Raw genomic sequence first — 19,037 nt, 5'->3', positions numbered from 1 at the left:
GTAGACCTGTTTTCAATTAATGATAGTATTTTGCTACATCCATCCATTTTCTGACAGCTTGTTCCAATTCAGGGTCATGAGGGAGCTGGAGCCTATCCCGGCAACCAACAGGCACAATGCAGGGAACACACTGGACGGGACACCAGTCCATCACATGACACACACAGACACAATCCTATAATCATTTCAAACACACATGCACACACTCACACCAGGGCCAATTTTCCCAGAAGCTGATTAACCTACCAGCATATCTTCAGACTGTGGGAAGAAAGCAGAGCACCCAGAGGAAACCCAGGAGAACACAGGAAGAAGATATCAACTCCACACAGAGGGTAGCCTAGGAACTGAACCCAGGGCCCCAACACTAACTACATCCCAAGTTCCAAGACAGGAAGGTTAACTACCGTGCCACCACAGCACCAATATTTTGCTCCTCAGTTGTAATTTCCCAAATGATGTCAAAAATTTCAACTTGAATTTAGTCTCAATCTACAGCTGAAACACTCTTAATTAAAACCCTGTGGATCTGTATTACCAGGAGTGAGGATGCTTGTTGTAGTCATCTGTCAGAATGTGAATGACGTGAATCGCTGGCTTTTCAACACTTTTCCTACTACCTGTGTTAGTACACAGGTTGTTCCTGTACACCTGGAGACAAAGACACAATTGACCAACTCCACAATGGATAAATAAAATATAACTGGTGATTCAAAATGTCTGCAAAAATCCTTCTTCAAGGAGGGTTGAAACAAAATTCATTACAATTTGAAAAACAACAGGAACAATGTGGGACAGTATGCTCTGGTATTTTTGTTCTTCAACTCATATTCAAGATTTTTAAGCCCCATTAACTCAGACAAATAAAAGTATATGAATGACCAACAATGAGAACAGATCGTTCAGCCTTATGGATCTTATGGGTCAGAAAATTTAAGATTCAAACAGTCTTTAATTCTGTCCAGGACACCATCTAGTTAATTCCTGTGTATTTATCGTGAAAAGAAATTCTACAAATTTGCCATTTCCGACTAGGGAACTAGGGATCTTTTGTACAGTAGCTGTAGAAGAAAGATTACATTTGAATTCAATTTTATTTTTCATTTATTTCTCATAAATATATATATATGTGCCTTGGCTGGTTCATTTCAACAGCGCAATTGAAACAAAAAATGTCAGAAAACTGACACTCACACAACTTGCTGCAGAGACCATTAGATATTTATTCCTACAGTCCAGAGTGTCCCGTTGGAACATAATCCAGAGGGGGTGTAGAGTATGTGTATGCAGTGAGTGGGTCCATTTTGCACATTACCAAGTTTCTAGATTGATTGGCTGTGGGGAAACAAGCAGGGACATGGATGCAGATGAGGATGAAGATGAAGTTGTCCATGATGCAATATTTTAAGGTAGCAGGAAGAAATGAGAACCACAACAATCAGAAGCTCAGCGTGTCACCTGATTCAAAACCAGACCTTAATTTATTTGCCCTTTATGCCCATATTTCAGTTATGCAAATTAACACAATAGAATCCCATCAAAATGCTTGCGGGAATGAAATATCGAACGCCAATTAGAGCCCTTTAGCAATTAGACACAATTAGCCAGACCTGTGTGAAAGCCATTTTCAGTTCCATCTTTTAAATTCCATATAATTGTTTCAGCAATTGTCTGCTGCAGCGTTAATCTGGTAGCAGTTTTACATATCTACTGTATCATATTTTGGATTAAACATCAACAAAGGACGCAGGAGAAGTCTCAATCCCCCCCTCTTCCAACACAGCTGTGAGGTGCTGCAGTGCAGACGGGAAAGACAGAGAAATTAAGCTTCATGCAGGCAATATAACAGCCTGCTCTTTAAAAAAAACACCAGAAGCTCCCTTTCATTTTATAGTCCATTACAGACCTCAGCGAGCTGCACTGAAAGTTTTACGGCATAGCAGTATTCTCTCTGACCTTTATTTTTGTTGCATTTATTTTGGAACAGACCTTCCAAGTGCTGTCAGACTTTCTTTTTCACCAGAACTGCGGGAGTTTTGTGTTTTTTTTTTGTTGTTGTTGTCATCTTAAGTGTACTTCTGACATGAACTTTGCTTTCGACAGCAGGAAAGTAAATCTGACAGCTGGACAAAGGCTGGGATTGATGTGTGAACATTAGGTGAAGCGCAGTCTGAAATAATTGGAGGCCCCTACCCGCCTCACTATTGATTCAGATGGTATTATTTCTGCAGTACATGTGTGAAGTCTGAGATACAGAGAAGAAAATCGCTACATGCGCCCTTTCCTTGCAATTAAGGCACTGTGATCGGAGGAAAAGGCAAATGTTTGCCTTTAGTACACATTAAAAAAGCTCCTGGGCACATTTGTGAATTCCTTATATCAGAAGGATGAGAAAATGAAGATTTTCCCCATCTGCACAAAACATCTCTAGGATCTACACTTCAGTAGAGAAACACAAGAGAGAGTAGCTAAAAAACTGTAAAAAAAAGATTAAAGTAAAATGAATTATCCTGAGGCTTAAGTGTGATTATGAAAGAATAAAGTCTTCCTATGTTTATTCCATATTTATCTTTTCTGTGTTATATAGCCAAATATATATTTCAGGCAAAATCAATTGATTTCCCAGCACCTTTCTGTCAATACAGTTTTAATTTTTAATTATGAAAACAGTGGATCGCGGTCCGCTAGGGTGCTTTTTGAAATTAAGATGAAAACCTAACAGTTATTACACTCTGTTGCCAACTCACCTCTGTCATAGCCCTCTTTTAAGTGCTTTAGCATTTCTCAGCAAGACCCAGGTAGGAGGCATCAGGCAGAACTTAACTACACATGTACTAAAGTAAATAGACTTAGTTAATTATGATCAACAAAATTTGCATCGGAACCATTAGCGCCACTGTTTGACTGGATTAATACTCTGCGGAGTCTGAATTGAAGCAGATTGTTTCATCTACTGTATATCGGGGGCGGTAAAATACTGGACATTACAGTTCGTTTATTTAATTATGAAATTAAACAGCTGTCTTTTTCGAACACATATGCTGGAAGGAGCTGTAAAATCCAGTGTTTGATTACTCTCTGTCTATGCAGTGTGAACACTTTGCTCTGCACAGTCCCGCTGCAGTCCATTCCTGGAACAAAACCCACATGAGCAGCAGGACACTGGTTTGAACTAGCAACTCTGCTCAACGTGCACTAAGAGGTACGGCTGAGGTACTGAAGAGCTGCTCTTTCTACATTCACTTGGGAGCTGTGTCCCATAATTATAGGAATGAGACCTCAGGGATTCCAGGGAAAATGCTCCAGACAAGCCCCCCCCCCCCCCACTACAACACCATACTACAGCTCAGATCAAATAAAATCACCCAAGTCCTTTCAATCAGCAAAAGCTTTCCATCTGCTGGTGGTCTTCAGTGCCTTACTGATGAAAAACCCTCAACAAGTGTGGGGTTTGTGACCTGCCATCTGGAGGGGGTCAAAGTTTTGCCCCATTGGCCTCTAAACCAGATAACCTCATTTAAAAGACTCTCAGGCCAAGAACACAATCATATCATCTCTCCCTGCGAGTCTCCGTTTGCATGAAAGCCAAAACCTTTCCCTCTCTTATCAGAATGACTCGGTCTCTATGGTAACAGCAGAACACAAGGACAGTATATCCAGGTACACAAGGCTTCACAAGGCCATGTAAAGAATACCTATCTGTCGTTATCATGGCAAAAATTCTTTAGACTATTCACTTCCATTTAACACAGTGAGCCCAACAAAACCTTTCTTTTCTGTGCCACATCAATTAGCTTTGCTGTGCACAATGGAGACGAGGAATCAGTGAACCTACAGTGATTTTATTGACACAGACAGAAAAATCATCATCTATCTTTCAAGAAAATTGGACACTGTTGAAAGGCTGGCTGTGTAACACAAAAATACACATCTGAGAAGAACTGCAACAAAAGAAGTTCAACTGTATACGAAGCTGTAAAAAAGAATAATTTGCTCATTTTTACTCATTTCGTACAGGGTTTTACAGATGAAGCAAGAAAAGAAATTGCTTCTGGTTCAGTAACTAGTTTTGTAGTTTGTGTCATGCAGTGCATTTGTGGTAAAGTAACAGTCTGGCCCTGTGATGGACTGGCTTCCTGTCCAGGGTATATCCTGCCTTGTGCCTTTTGCTTGTCAGAATAGGATCCGGCTTCCCCCGCCACCCTAAAATGGAGGAAGTGGTTAGATAATTGATGGAAAGTCTCAGATTTTACTAATTGTGTTGCGTTGTAAAATTCGCCCAGGTAGGGTCAGGTGAGTTCATCTTTTGTTCATGATCTTCAATACATTAGTAGCTTAATGAGTACAGGTGCTCTCATAGAGTGCAGACTGCTTCTGTTAGACCAGAGCACCCCAGTCTGAGCTGGACTATGTCATTAGTCAGCTGTGATCTGAATCAAGCGCTGGTGCAGAATTGGCAGAACTTACCCATGGCTAGACAAGCTTCAACTGGCCAGGGCGTTGCAGTGTCCAGGGCTTGCTGCTCAACAGTGCCACCTTGTGACCTGTCAGGTACTTTGCAAGCCTGCTGTGCTGTCAGTGAGAACGTTCACACCTCTGTTTGGCAGGGCTGAGGAGCACACAGCACACAGCATCGGACAGCAGGCATGACGGAGGAGAAGTCATAAATCCACATTCCTCCGGGTGCACAGGTCATGCAGGAGGGTCAAAGTGATGGACCTTCCCAATTCCAAGACAGGACAACGTACGGTACAAACGAAAAGGTGGATTCACCTTCTTCTTCTGTTTCCATGTACACGGAGTGGGCCTTCCTGTTGAGTTCATGGTACTCAGAAGTGTAATATTCATCCTGATTTTGTTTGCGGAGTCACGGGAAATGTAAAAAGTTTGGTATCAATTTTCATAATTGACAGTGTGCGTGGGTGTAAAGGCTGAATAGTGTGTATTTAAGCAAACCATTCCTTTATGCGGAAGGTGAAAGTGTCCAATATTATGTGCAGTTCTTTCATATTAAATGTGACCATACATGGATCTGGTTCTATTAAAGTTTCCATTATTTTTTACACAAATGTTACATTTCAAAGGCACAGAAGAAGCCTAGAACAAAATAAGGTAATTTATACCCCTGAAGCTGTAGTCTTGTAAAGAGAGCGATTGTAACACAGCATGGAGTTGATTACCACAGGATCCTGGGGTTCTGGATTAAACAGCATGGCCTGGTAAACTATTCTGAGTACTTATTGCTATTCGTGTAAAACCAGCTGTTCATTGGATCAGTTCTTAACAGGCTTTTCAACAAAGTTTATGATGGTATAATGGTATTAGTGTCATAGACTATAGCGAAGCACAATGGCAAAGCAAAGTAAAATCATAGTAAACCTACGGTAAGTCTCAGAAAACTATGAAAGTAATATACCTCAGTAAACTTTCTCTGCAGTTTGACTGTTGCAAAGGCGCATCATTTCAGTGTACATTTACTGTAGGAAACTGCCAGAAAAGTTGAGATAATTGTTTGTTTGTCCCCTTCAATTATTTCATAGCTCTCCATCAAATCTCCCCGGTAACCTTGTTCACAGTGACACAAGATGAATCTCTGACAGGCTCAGGTAGTAAGGCTGCTTGCCTGTTCCATACACAGGTTGAGTTCCGTAGCCCAGACATTCCTGGCTTGTGCCTGACCTGCGAACTGCAACTGGGATCTTCTTGGAAGGGACAAAGGGCACCAAGCAGCACTGGGGTATGAGCTTTGTGCACCATGGCAGGTGAAGAACGGACTCTGAAGGCAGGTGTATAGAGGAGCATGGCGTAATCATTCTCTCTGTTCAGCAAGTTTAATACTCAATGCTTCTCCCACTTGGGATGGTACAATAATAGACAACTAACACATTCATCAAGAAAGACAGGCCTCTATCAAACACTCAATTTTACAGTTCGTCTTCACAATAAATCTAGATACTCCCAACTTGAAGAAGTCATCATGAATATAGTCTAGTATTTACTCTACTCTAAACATGATATAAAAGGACTGGACGCTACATTATAAAAGAACTACATGGAAAGTTAATCTTTCAAAACTACGCCTGAACAATGAACAATGAAGATCAGTGGCTAGTGAGGGAGACTGAGAGCATTTATTAGAGATTTCTCTTATTTTTTTAATTCACACGTACAGTACCTATGATCCCCAGGGGAAACCAGACTCTTGAAATCAGACATTCAGGGAAATTCAGTTTTAACTGCCCCAGAATGAAGGGAAAGTCCTCAATTCACTCAGGCCATGAGAAGCACATATTTACATACCATTGATGTCTCTGTGCATTTCCTTAGAGATATCCAACACATTTTTGTTTCACATCCTGGGCACTGGTTTTGTCTTTGAACGTGTAGGTTTCTGTGACACGTGCAGATATGCGTGCAGGAAGGACCATTCAAAAATCTAGAGAAATCACATACAGGGAAGATGGAGGAAAGAATATTGCTGTTTGTCTTCCATGTTATCCCTAGATACACTAATACTAATTTTAGAATATAGCACAGACATGGCTGAGATCGTTTTCTAAGAGTGATGTCAGCCCATTGTGTTCTCAACTCACCAGGAGAGTTAACTGGAGAGATGGTGTCTGTTGCTTGTAAAAGCACAGAGAGTCTGGGAACATGGTCTTTAGGTTTTTATTTTCACTCTGAATTCTGGGTCACAGAGAGATGTTTTGCCGATGTCTAAACTGTCCCCGTCTAAAAAATGTAACATTGATGAGGATGTTGTTCCACAACTGGATATTTGTACTACTGTTTTAAACCTTGGGAGATTAAGGTTTAAGAACATCTATAATGGTTCTAGGAAATTAAATGTTTTGAAAAAAAACATATGTGTAAGAACTCTAAACTGATCTATCAAGTAGCACAGATACTGTCCATATAGGTTGTTATATTGGGCTGCCATTATAGCCTGAAAAACTGATGCCTAATCATTATACATCCAAACATAATCATTAACCCTCTCATTCTAAAGACAGTCTTGGCAAAATGGAGCTCATTGTACTGTATTATAGAAAGGAACTTGCGTTAACAACATTAGAAAGGTTTGACAAAGATTTGACAACATGGCTGGGTAGTTTGTTCCAGACTCCTACAACCCTTTGTGTACAGTGATGCCTTCTGGTCACAGTTCAAAGGGCACTTTTCAATCACATATCTTTTCAGGGATGAAACTTAATCACCTTTGCCTTTTTATTACAAAGAACAATATTTATGTTATATATACTATAATATTACAGTATATAGAGTGACAGCTCTAGTGACATTTTATGTTCACTTTTTGCTAAGTGATTTAATAGTAACCTATTGTGCTGAACTTAATCCTGATTCTCCACATTTTGACCCTTGCTTGGTAAAACAGTTGAATGGGGTCTGGCAGACTTTGTGCGGGAGAGGAAATTAATTTGAGTTCTTGCTGTTTAGAATGCAACAGGAGACCATCCACAGGTTTGGTGCTGCAAACAGTTTGGAGAAATTTCCATTTTCCACAATACAATTTGGGAAGTAAATTGTCTTGGGGCGACAGCATGCATTGTGCTAGATTAAAGATGTGTCCTTGTTGTTGTTCACAACATCACGTTGCAGCTCTATCAGAAGAATGGATTTTAAACATTCACTTGAAGTAGCAGCTCTCCCTATCTGGCACCAGCGCATGCTGATTAGATCCAGTGTTTTCGAAATGCAAACTCTGCAACCCCCCCCCCCCCCACCCCCGCCCCAAAGCCTCATCACAAAACGTTCGAGTGTCTTTGAAAGTTATTTTCATCCCGTACAGTTCAAACCAGGCAGGAACAAGAGACCACTAGCTGGAGATGATACAGATTACAATGTAAAAAAAAAAACTGTAGTTGTAGTCCAGCCCTGCAATAACTCTGACCTTCAGCCCAGACGCAAACATAACCAATCAAATCAGTACTCCAGGAAAACACAATAACAAAAGAGGTTCCGCTTGCAGAAGAGCTCTCATGTAACAGAAATTAACATTATGTTTCATTACAGCCTCATCCTTATTGATTAGAAACATGTTTTGCCAGATGAGACCGCTCTATCGAATAGTGTTTGAAGGATGAGGGGGGGGGTCCGATCTCTGCCAGCAGGTACATCTTCTATTTAATTTCCTCTTTCTAATTTCTACAGCTGACCTTTGTGTATGAGATGCAGAGACCAGAGAGAAACAAGCTCTTAGACATCCCTGTGGAGGAGGAGTAACTCGACAATTGAAAAATTATTCTATTCTTTCGGCACAAAACAGGAAATCCTTGAACTTGCCCTGCTTTTTACTTAAAGGGAATCTGTCTGCCTGGCATCTGAGGCAACCTTTCTTGGTTGAAATGAAGCAAAGCAATAGCTCTGAAGGCGAACTCACTTTAACTGATGGGAAAGGAGACACATGACAGAACAGACATAGAAGACACATTCTACTTCCAGAATAAGCTGTACAAGTTTGGTGCACAAGAGACGTTTGTCAATTGACAAGACTTTGTTAGCTTTAACCAGCCATGGATGCTCAGACCTACTAATGACCCACTAATTAAGCCCGAAGATTGGTCAGCTCATCCACCAGACACTTCCAATTGTAAAAGCACAAAACTTGGGCCTCAGAATGCTCCCATTTGTCTCTGAAAGCAACTGTTAATGTTGAATAGAGCGCAGGTCTGCAAAAGAGAGAATACATTATTTTTCATTTTCCCACTTAAAAAAAGCTGTTAAGCGAAAAGAAAAGGTTCACAGCACATTAATGTAAATGCCTGTCACGTCAGGAAGAGGCATCCTGTCTGAATTCGGCTGTGCAAAATCTCTGGGGTGTTTTAGACACGTGCAGCTTCGGCAAAGTGAACTGAATATGAAAGAGATAGTCTCTGAAATCTCATTCGACTCAAACATTTGAGATGAGAGTAATTAGTCGGCTGTCTCTGGCCGTGTCGCTGTGTAAAAGCCTTCAATCCTCATACTCACACAACAGTAGAGACAAGACATCCTGCAAAGGAGTTGTTAATCCATCCTGCTGATCAGGGCTTATTTAAAAAACAGACTCTCACATATGAGATACAATCGTCACAGCAGACACACGCTGGGCTGTTGCATGAGTCACTAAAAGTGGCTTTAATACTAATCACTGTAATTATTTATCATTTATTCAGTTCGGTTCATTCAGTCAGTTATTATTTAGATTGTGCATTGTGCTAGGATTAAAATGGAAAAGTGTAAAAGACTGAGCAAAGATCTTCACCTGGGGCTTCTTCAAAACTAAAACTTTGAGATTGAGCTGTGATGGTTGTCTTTACAATATAACAGCTGGAATTGGTGTTTCTCTAGGCAATATGACAGAGAGAAGAAAGTCTGATGCACAGCGATAACTGCATCACAAGCTGCTAGGTGATTCTATGAACACTTTAGAAAATCACATTCATGAAGCATCAGAGGCATGAAACAACCATGGTCTAGCAAAGAGAAATCATAGGAAACAGCCGTGAAAGTGTAAGAGCTGATCTCCTGGGCAAGTTACACTATGTTTCATTTTCCTATTGTCCTAATATTGATCTGACTTTCCTTTCAGTGCTTGTATTGGTTTGCCTGGCCTGGTGTTGCTATAACTACAGCAGAGAAACTGCAAGAAAGAATCTTAAGGTACATTCTGGCATGTGTTTGGTTTAAAGGGGAATGTGACAATCTGTGTACTCCAGAGCATACTCACTAATTAAGAGATTGATTGATTGATTTCAAATATTCACTGCTGATCAATATGGGAAATGAGCTTAATGCAGTGCTCCCTTTAAATAGTATCAAGATATGGATATTTTGTCTGTTATGAGCTAGAAGTTCATTAACCAATTAGCACGGCACATGTGTTGCTTCCCCCAGTTTTAAATATAATCCTGTCTCTGAGCCCCTTAATTTCAAGCTTTTCTTAAGAAAATCTGCAGTATTTTTGGCCTCCTGTGTAGCGGTTCAACAGCTGTTTTACTCAATCAATCATTGAGCAGACCTTTACAGGAACACGATCTTTAATGAGAGAAGACGAAACGAATAAAAAATACACAGAGCACAAACACTGGCTGACTAGCGCCTAATAAGACAGAAAATCTTTATAAAGGAAACTGCAGAGACCCCGTATGCACACTATGCCCCAGAAAAGAGCAGATGTTTGATTTTGGAATGAAGAATTTTAGGAGAAGTAATAAGGAAAAAAAATGCCATGTTTAAAAAAAGAATGAAAGCATTTTAGTCACTAATCATTGGGATGCTAAAAATTCTTCACTGTAGAAAAAACACTCTGTATTAAGAATAGCTGGATACTCTTTAAGCTTAAGTGCTCTTCTCCTAATCTCCCTATAGTAGTAATAATAATAAATAATAACAAATTAGCAGATGCTTTTATCTCAAGTGACTTGCAGAGACCAAAGGTTCAACTATGCAGGAATAACAGTTGCTGCAGAGTCACTTAAATTAGTCACTGGTTCTGCGTCTCAGCCGAAGAGCAGAGCACAAGGAGCTTGAGTAACTAGCTGAGGGTGACACACTGTGAGTCAGTGGCAGAGACGGGATTTAAACTAGAAACTTCTGGGTAAAAAGTATCTTTACCTTAAGGATCTGGAATGTACAGCGTGCTCATCTCAAATCCTCTGGGAATTTCTTCCAGCATGGAACATAGAGCAATACGCAAAGATTCACCAGCCTGTCTTTCCCTTGGTAATGAACAGGAAGTCAACAGCTTTTATTTTAAGACCATCAATATCTGTATCAAGTCAAGTGTGTGGCAGCCTCTGACACTACCCAATTATTGGACATGGACAGGTCATGAAATATTGATTCCACTTCATCAAGATCACTTCAGCTGAAAAGGTTCAGGACTGACAAGCTCGGGTGGTATGGTATGCCATTGACCCAGTAAATTCAGTTTGTTTTCATTTGATGAAATGCCGAAATTAAAGCCCATCAGAGATACTCCATTGCCTATTTGGTCACTTTATTTATTGGTCATCATCAAAACCTCACAGGAACTCCAGTTAGTTTAAACCAGCAGTGCTCTTGCATTAAGTAATTCATTTATTGATTGAAAGCTTTTATCCACAAGTAAAATTTTGCTGGTCCCTGACAAGTGCATCTGACTGCTGCCTAACATAACACCCAACATTCACATACAGTTTCTGCACTGTATTCCTATTCAGCTCTGGGTAGAGCTGATATTTCTGCAGTTGACTTACAAGGCCAGTTTCACGATCGTAAACCCCTCCTCTTAAGGACACTTTAGCCCTACTTTGTTTACCTCAGATTTCCTGCACCTGCCTCCTCTTCCAGTCTCCCCTTTAAAAGCCAGACGCTCCCATTATTCCAGGCTCAGCTTTGGAAGATGGACGCCCAGAAGCCCACCTACCAGCGAGTCCAGGAGGGGCTCGGCATAGGCTTCACAACGGCGTCCTGACCATCTGGGTCCGGGGCTTGGAGCGCATGGCCTCATTACCCCTTTTTTATTCCCCCAACCCTTCGTCAGATCCCACTCCGGGTTTTAACTCTGTCTAGTATTTGTCAAGGATGGACCACTCGGCTAAGGGCATTTGCCTCCCTACGGATTTCTTTATGAACACCCTTCGGACCACGCCTCCCCCCCCCCCGAGCACCGGTGCACCTTGGACACACCCCCCTGTTCTTCCAGCCCCGATCCTAGTCCTTTTTATCCTGTTTGTCTCACTCCCCTCCGGATTTTGCCATCTGCTTAGGGTCCTGAAAGACGCTACATGACAGCCAGGAAGGGTAGCCCTCCTCCTGTTTTTGATTTCTTCCCTACTTGTACCCCAGCAAGGTCATTTCTCCAGTCCTCTGACACTGGTCTCCTGGTTGTGATGTCTGCCAGATACAAGCTGCAGGTTGCCTTCTCCTGTTATGTGGCTGAGTTCTGGACAGTGCAGCCCCTGCCTGCTTTTAAATAACACTTCACAACCTACATGTTTCCACTGGAATTCTTTTACCCATACATCTGGTACAGTATATATTAAAACTTGGTGTCACGAGAAGGCTCCTAAGGACGCTCCGGCTCTTCCTCATTTGTCCTGATATTTTGCACCTGCCTCCTGTTCCAGCCCCTCCCTACAAAAGCCAGACGCTCCCACCATTCCAGGCTCAGTTTTGGAAGATGGATGCCCAGAAGCCAGTCTTCACATCGGCATCCTGACCTGCTGGGTCCAGGGCTTGGAGTGCCTGGCCCCGTTACCCCTTTTTATTTCCCCGAGCCTTACCGGATCCCACTCCGGCTTTTAAGCTTCGTCATGTCTGTCATGGATGGGTTACCTGACTCTGGACTTTAGCTCACCCTGGATTACCCTACAGACTCCCTTTGGACTTGTTTGCCTTGGCCACGCCCCCCCCGAGTACCAGCACACCATCGACACGCCCCCTGTTCGTCTACCAGCCCCGATCCTACTCTTCTCTCTCCGTGTTTGTTTCACTCCCTTTGGGATTGTGCTGTCTGCACAGGGTCCTGAAAAACGCTTCCTGACACTTGGTATATATTGAATCTAATGATTTTGTTAATGGTGAAGCCTCTGATTCTTGATCCTGTGCTTTTTGCACAGTGCTTTGGGATATCTTCAATGTGAAAGACACTCTATAATGCAAGATTTACAATTACAGTATGTGGATCATGGATTAATCCTTTATGATCCACCTGTTCCAACATGGCAACAATCCATTTATTTTTGTTTTCTGCATCCATTTTTGGCTTTCCGAGAGCAGTTGACGTGACTGTGCTTCCCAGGGTGGTGGAAAAGAACTGTGCCAAAATACAACATCTAGACAACTGGAACATGGATTTTACTGACTAATAAGAAAAGCATTAAGGCACAGCATGGCAGAGTTTATTGCTCCCATCAATTTCCTCCACTTCAATTAAAAAGGCTTTGTTAAATATGATTGCAGGCACAAAAACAGGGCTTGAAAATAGAAAATGACTTTCAGTACTGAATCACAAAAATGTGTTATTTGTTCTGATATTACCTTTAGAACGTCCTCACAAGTACAGAATAGCTTCATAAATAGGAGAAAAAAAGTATTAGGAATCTGAATTTTAATATCCGCAGGAACTTTATTAAATTTGACTTTAGATTTGTATTTTGAGATGCAGCCTTGCCCTTGATTGTGAGGTAACCATGGAAACCCCTCACTAAACCTAAAAGAGTCCCCTTGAAAGGCTACAGTTGCATCTTTGACACTTAATGAGCAGTTTTAAAACGCTGCCGAAAACATATTGATGCTTGTTTTTCCTGTTCTCCTTTATTCATTTCACCAGGAACACAACACAGGCTGTCATTTACTATCTTTCCTGACCAACTGTAATACACTCTCTCAGTGCCACTGGAACAATGTCACTGTCTGCTCCAACTCAAAATGGCTCCTGAAGCCGTGTTCTGAAGCTTGGTCCCAGGAAGTGCACAGTGAAGTGCACCTGCTCCAGAAGGCTACAGGTGTGACACCGATATACAGAAGTGGTTCCCAGTCCTGGTCCTGGTGACCCACACACTTGTTGGTATTCATTCCATCCCACCTCAGTTAGATAATTGAAGCCTTAACTGATCTAAGAAGTTGCTTCGTTGGAATATTTGCATTATGTTTCTAGTTATAAGTTTGAGATTTTATTTTACTTACAAAATACAACACTCCAACATGGGCTATAATAATAATAATAATAATAATAATAATAATAATAATAATAAAGGATTTGATTGTGTAACTGAGCGCTCGACTGGAAATCACAGATGTGTGGGTTATGGGGTCCAGGATTGGGATCCAGTGATGGCCATCTCCAAATGTATCATTTTTCTGATTTATGGAACTCTGTTCTCTTTAAGATCTCTTCATGTAACGTCTGTACCTATTGTTGTCTTTGACAGAGCATTTCAGCTCTTTTATAGCACTGCAGTTGTTCTTTGTGGCATATTCCTTTTTTTGATTCTGCAGGGTGTTTGGGTGTCTTAGAAGAAGGCAGTTTTAAAAAACAGCCAGTTCCAAAAGGTAACACTAGAACGGGGATTCAAGCACAGACATAGAAGTCTGACTTTTGGAACTGGCTGTTTTTTTTTTTTCTTTACTTACAGAACGTCTTTGGAGAGAGAGGTTCTGTAAGTAAAGAGATTTGATATTTAAAAGAAATTCAACCCACCGTTTTCAGTATCGCCATGGGAATTGTCATACATTTCACATGCAAATACACAGGCAGATTACATGTGGTATTGCCAAGGCAGCCAGAGAAGATGGAGTCACACTGGGCAGGCTAACAAAAGAACCTCAAAACCAGCATGAAAAGAGGGATCCTGAGTGGCTCAACCAGCAAAGAGCATTGGCTGAGCTCTATGGTCCAGATCTTAGCAGTTCACACTTAGGCATTAGAAGAGTGTGACTGGGATCCCTAAGTGCTTGTAGTTCAGTACTACTGGAGTTTCTCGGTCATGAATTTCCCAGAATGGCACACACTTTCCTTACTTTAGAACAGTGACTATAATGCTCTGCAAGGAGCCTATGAGCTAGAACTGTTATCAGTATTGAGCTGCATCTGGTGGTACTTCCCTTGTAGGCATTATGGGATAGTCATTGGTTCCAAATCACATGTTGTAGAATTGAAACGATAAGCTCTCTCCTAACAAATAACACTTCACGAGGAATAACTTTACTCAATAAAAATTCCGGAATGTTTTCTCAGGAGTCTGGTGTGAGAGGCATTGGCTTAACCCGATTGGCCAGGTGGATGGCCCTCAGCCAGTCAGGTTACACAAATGTTTCTTACATTCCTTGATGATTCCAGGCCACCCAGGCACAGAGAGCATTTAACCAAGGAGCACCTGCACAGGTGGAGGTGAGGTAGAGGAGGGAGGGAGAAAGACAAAGGCAAGCAAAAGAGAGAGAGGGACTCACTGGTATTTATAGTTTTTTTTCCAGGAAGTGACATCATGGGAAATGACAAGTACAAGGTAGCAGAGGTGAGGGAGACCTTGGCTGCTGTCATCCCTCCCAAACATTTGTTAAAAACCCCATAGAAAACAAATACCAGCTGAGGATCACTCTGAACCATTTAAAAAGATAAGACATCATGTAACATCATGGAAAACGGTACCAAGCGGCCCAATACTCTTAAAAAGGTGTTGTTAAGACTTACAATTTGTGCATTTAAAGGCCATGAGTCACTAAGACATTTTTGATATGCCTGTTACAGAAATAAACCTTGCTTCTTCAAACTCTGCAGGTTTACTACAGTATGTCTTTGTTGGTTCAATCTCCAGTAACACTTCAGCACCATTTGCTTTGATATAATTACAGTGTGTTACTTGAGAGTGTGAAATACCATGAGCCAAGATTATCGTAGATTTCTGTAATGTGCATATGGTCATGGAAATATTAACTGTGACTGCGTAGGTTTAATTTTAGCTCTTTACAAGAGTCGCTTTCACCCCTGTTCCTGGAGTACCCCTTTCTCCTCTGATTTTGGTTTTAATTGCTGAGGCTAATTGAACCCTTTAATTGAACTTGTTGCTTGATCAGACCTTCTCCACCTGATTCCTCATTCCATTTTTTAATTCAGAAATATTCAGCTGTGGGAATGCTATTGAAAGAAATTCAGGAAATGGAGCACCATCCAGTGGTTCCTCAACGTATATTAATACAATATATATGATTATAATGTAAGTGTTAATGTTAAATGTAATTATTCTTCTGTGCAAAGTGCTCAAAGGAGGTAGCCAATTACTCATACAGCACAGGTGGAAATAACACTGTATCAAACACTCTCCCCCCAAAAATACATCTGTATTCACCATAGATCTAAGTCTAGATATCTCACAGACCTGAATGAAAGCAGCTGTGAAACCCGGAAAACATTTCATGGTTGAGACCAATAAATAACTCCATTCAAGCTCTTGTCGACAGATAAAAAGGGTCTTAACAACCATCTACAGATCATTTAGCCCAATGGGCAAAAGAACTCAGCTGAAATGAAAACCAGATGACACAAGGTCACTCCAGGAGCAGGGCTGATAGCCACTGGTCAACAAGATTTACAGTGATGCACCCCACAGAAACAAGCATCCAGCTCTCAAAGCCATGTGTGTGCCCAATGTAGATACAAGCCACTGTTACACCAACATCCAAGCTTGCCTTTTCAGAAACCATAATGAGCACTGCAGATGTACAGTATGTGAGTTGAGATAAGTACAGTATCTGCAGCCGGGCTTCTCAGAATCTGGACAGGGAAGTCGTGGTTATTGGGACCAGCAGGATCACTCGAGGACAGCCCACAAAACTAAAAGTCCATGTTGTATGGACAGTGAAAGCTGGGGAACTGTTTTACCAGATAAATCTTTGAACAGATGACCACCACCTTGGATTGGGAATCTTTCCTTGTTGAGACAGAAGTTACATCAACAGCTGTGACCAAAGTCATCACAACATGCTGTAAAAGAGAGAGCATTGGAGCACTGCTATGGTCTTGCTAGTCTTTGGGCGAGAAGCCTCTTGAGTGCTTAAGGGTTTTGCTTCGCTGATCCCTGTGAAAGTATCCAACTCCAGGAGCACCCTCATGGGTTTTGTTCCAGGAATTGATTACAGTGGGACTGTCCAGAGTTGAGCGTTCACACTGCCAGATTACAAAATGTAATCAAATACTGGACTTTTCAGCTCCTTCCAGCATAAGTCTTCGAAAAAGCCAGCTGTTTAATGAGATCATTAAAGAAACGGACTGTAATGTCCAGTATTTTACCGCCCCTGATATACAGTAGATGAAACGATCTGCTTCAGTTCAGATTTGGCTCCGTCGAGAATTAATCCATTTAACCCGCGGCGCTAATGGTTCCAGTGCAAATTTTGTTGATCATAATTAACTAAATCTATTTACTTTAATCTGTGTACATGTGTGGCTAAGTTTTGTCTGTTGACATCCCATCTCGGTGCCTCCTGCCTGGGTCTCGCTGAGAAATGCCAAAGCGCTTGTAAGAGATCGGTGTATTTTGGCAACAGAGCGTAATAACAATTAGCTTTTTATCATTATTTGAAAAAGCACCCCATCGGACCGTGTGCCACTGTTTTCATAGCAAATAATAAAAACTGTATTGACAAAACACAAATAAGACCGCAGAGAAATCGTACAATAAGTTGCATTAATGGAACTGCGTTCCTTTATCACTTTAAAAACACCTTTCAGTTAAGGTCCGTGTTACTCCGTACAGCATAAATGTCATGGCATCACCCCAATCATTGCGAGCCTATTTTATGTGCTTCTCATCGGAGAAAATACGTGTTCTGGAAAACAACGTGTCAAGAAAGCGCAAGCTGAAAATAAAAAATTCGTTTAATTGAAGTATTAGCACACATTTGTAAAAATCAAAGTAGCCTTCACTTCCGAGAATACTTCAGAGGAGTGAGTATTACGTACGTCAACGCTCCAGAAATGCTACCTAGCTAGAAACTGAATTAATAAATTCAACGGGCAGGTTTCATACCGCCTTGGCAACACATCCTTTAAATAACTAGTCTCCGAATGCGTACCGCATAATCAACAAACTTCACGCAATTAAATGAGTTCTTCGACGTTCCTGCTGAAAATGCCTCGCATGTTCAATTTAGAGAACAGTTCGTGTAAAGTAATGTGAGACCAGCAGGAGATGATGATGATGATGATGATAATAATAATAATAATAAAGCATACATTCGGACACGCACCTAATAAAGTTGCTAAATTAGAAAAAACAGCCTCACCTGTTAAACGCAGATCATTCAATCCGCAAAGATGCGAGCTTTATCAGTGCGTCTTTTCGGTGCTAGAAAACAGTGATGTAGGCGGTTTTGTCTCGCCAAGTTCCGACACGGGAACACGTTTGTTTGCTGAAAGATTGATCCTCTATTTTTCAGCGACTTCTTTCTCTCTTTCACGCGTGTTGTCCCCGGCACTTGCCAAATTTGGTCAGAGGAAGTGCGCTGCGGGGGGCACCTTGTCTGAAACGGTGACAGGAATATCAGGAATATCGAGACACCTTCTCAGACTCGTTCTTCTTCGCTTCTTCCTGCCTCCTCTAGCTACCTGTAGAGATTCTCCGAGTTCTGCACAAACATGGAGAATGGTTTCCACGTTCCTTAAGACGCCCGTATCACATTACCTCAACATGCCCCACCTTTGTAAGAGTTTATAAACTGGAAAAAGGAGAAAAGTGAGGACGGCACCAGTATCTACAGAAACTGACGCTGCTGGGGGGACGGGTGGCATCACTTATGTTTCTTTCCTAATGAGTCCGCTTAATTAACATCTTCAATGTTAAAACAAGAACGTAGCGTAATTAATTTGCATTTCTTTTTCATCTATGAACTGTTACGATCTGGTTACGCATATGCACACTATTACTTTAATTAAGGTATCAATTAGGTAACAAAGAGCTCTTCTGAAATAAATACAAGGAGACGCAGGATTAGTCTGCAAGCAGTTTTAAACGACCCTTTTATCAAGTGAGTGATAATGACAAAAAGAGACAGTGAATTAGTTTTCTTCAGAAAAATGAGCACAGTTGTGACAAGCAAAAGTGACTTCTTAGACCACAGCAACAGCATCAAAACCAAAGCAACAGCATCAGAACCACAACAATAGCATTTGGACCACAGCAACAGCATCAGAACCACAAAAGAACAGCAACAGGAGAACCACAGAAACAGCATTAGGACCACAGCAACAGCATCACAATCACAACAACGACATCAGGACCAAAGCAACACCATCAGAACCACAGCAACAGCATCAGAACGATGAAAAACAGCAACAGCATCAGGATCACAGCAACAGCATCAGAACCACAGCAACAGCATCAGGACCACAGCAACAGCATCATGATCATAACAACAGCATCAGAACAATGAAGAACAGCATCAGGACCACGAAAAACAGCAACAACATCAGGACCACAGCAACAACATCAAGACCACAGCAACAGCATCAGAATCACAGGAACAGCATCAGAACCACAAAAAACAGCAACAGC

General features: G+C 41.4%; 1 protein-coding gene across 2 annotated transcripts in view; it reads right to left on the bottom strand.

The window, feature by feature from the left end:
- Positions 1-18,295, bottom strand: part of baiap3 (BAI1 associated protein 3) — a 79,423-nt gene extending 61,128 nt beyond the window's left edge. Inside the window, exon 1 of one of the 2 annotated variants that reach the window (XM_088936496.1) lies at positions 17,770-18,295. The gene's annotated coding sequence lies outside the window, so the exon portion shown is untranslated. The remainder of the gene's footprint in view (positions 1-17,769) is intronic. The other variant, XM_088936495.1, reaches the window with a different exon arrangement.
- Positions 18,296-19,037: the final 742 nt, after the last annotated feature.

Source organism: Atractosteus spatula, chromosome 18 (assembly GCF_055471065.1).
Source record: "Atractosteus spatula isolate fAtrSpa1 chromosome 18, fAtrSpa1.hap1, whole genome shotgun sequence".
In the NCBI taxonomy this organism is placed as follows: domain Eukaryota; kingdom Metazoa; phylum Chordata; class Actinopteri; order Semionotiformes; family Lepisosteidae; genus Atractosteus; species Atractosteus spatula.
This window is presented reverse-complemented; position numbering and strand designations above follow the sequence as displayed.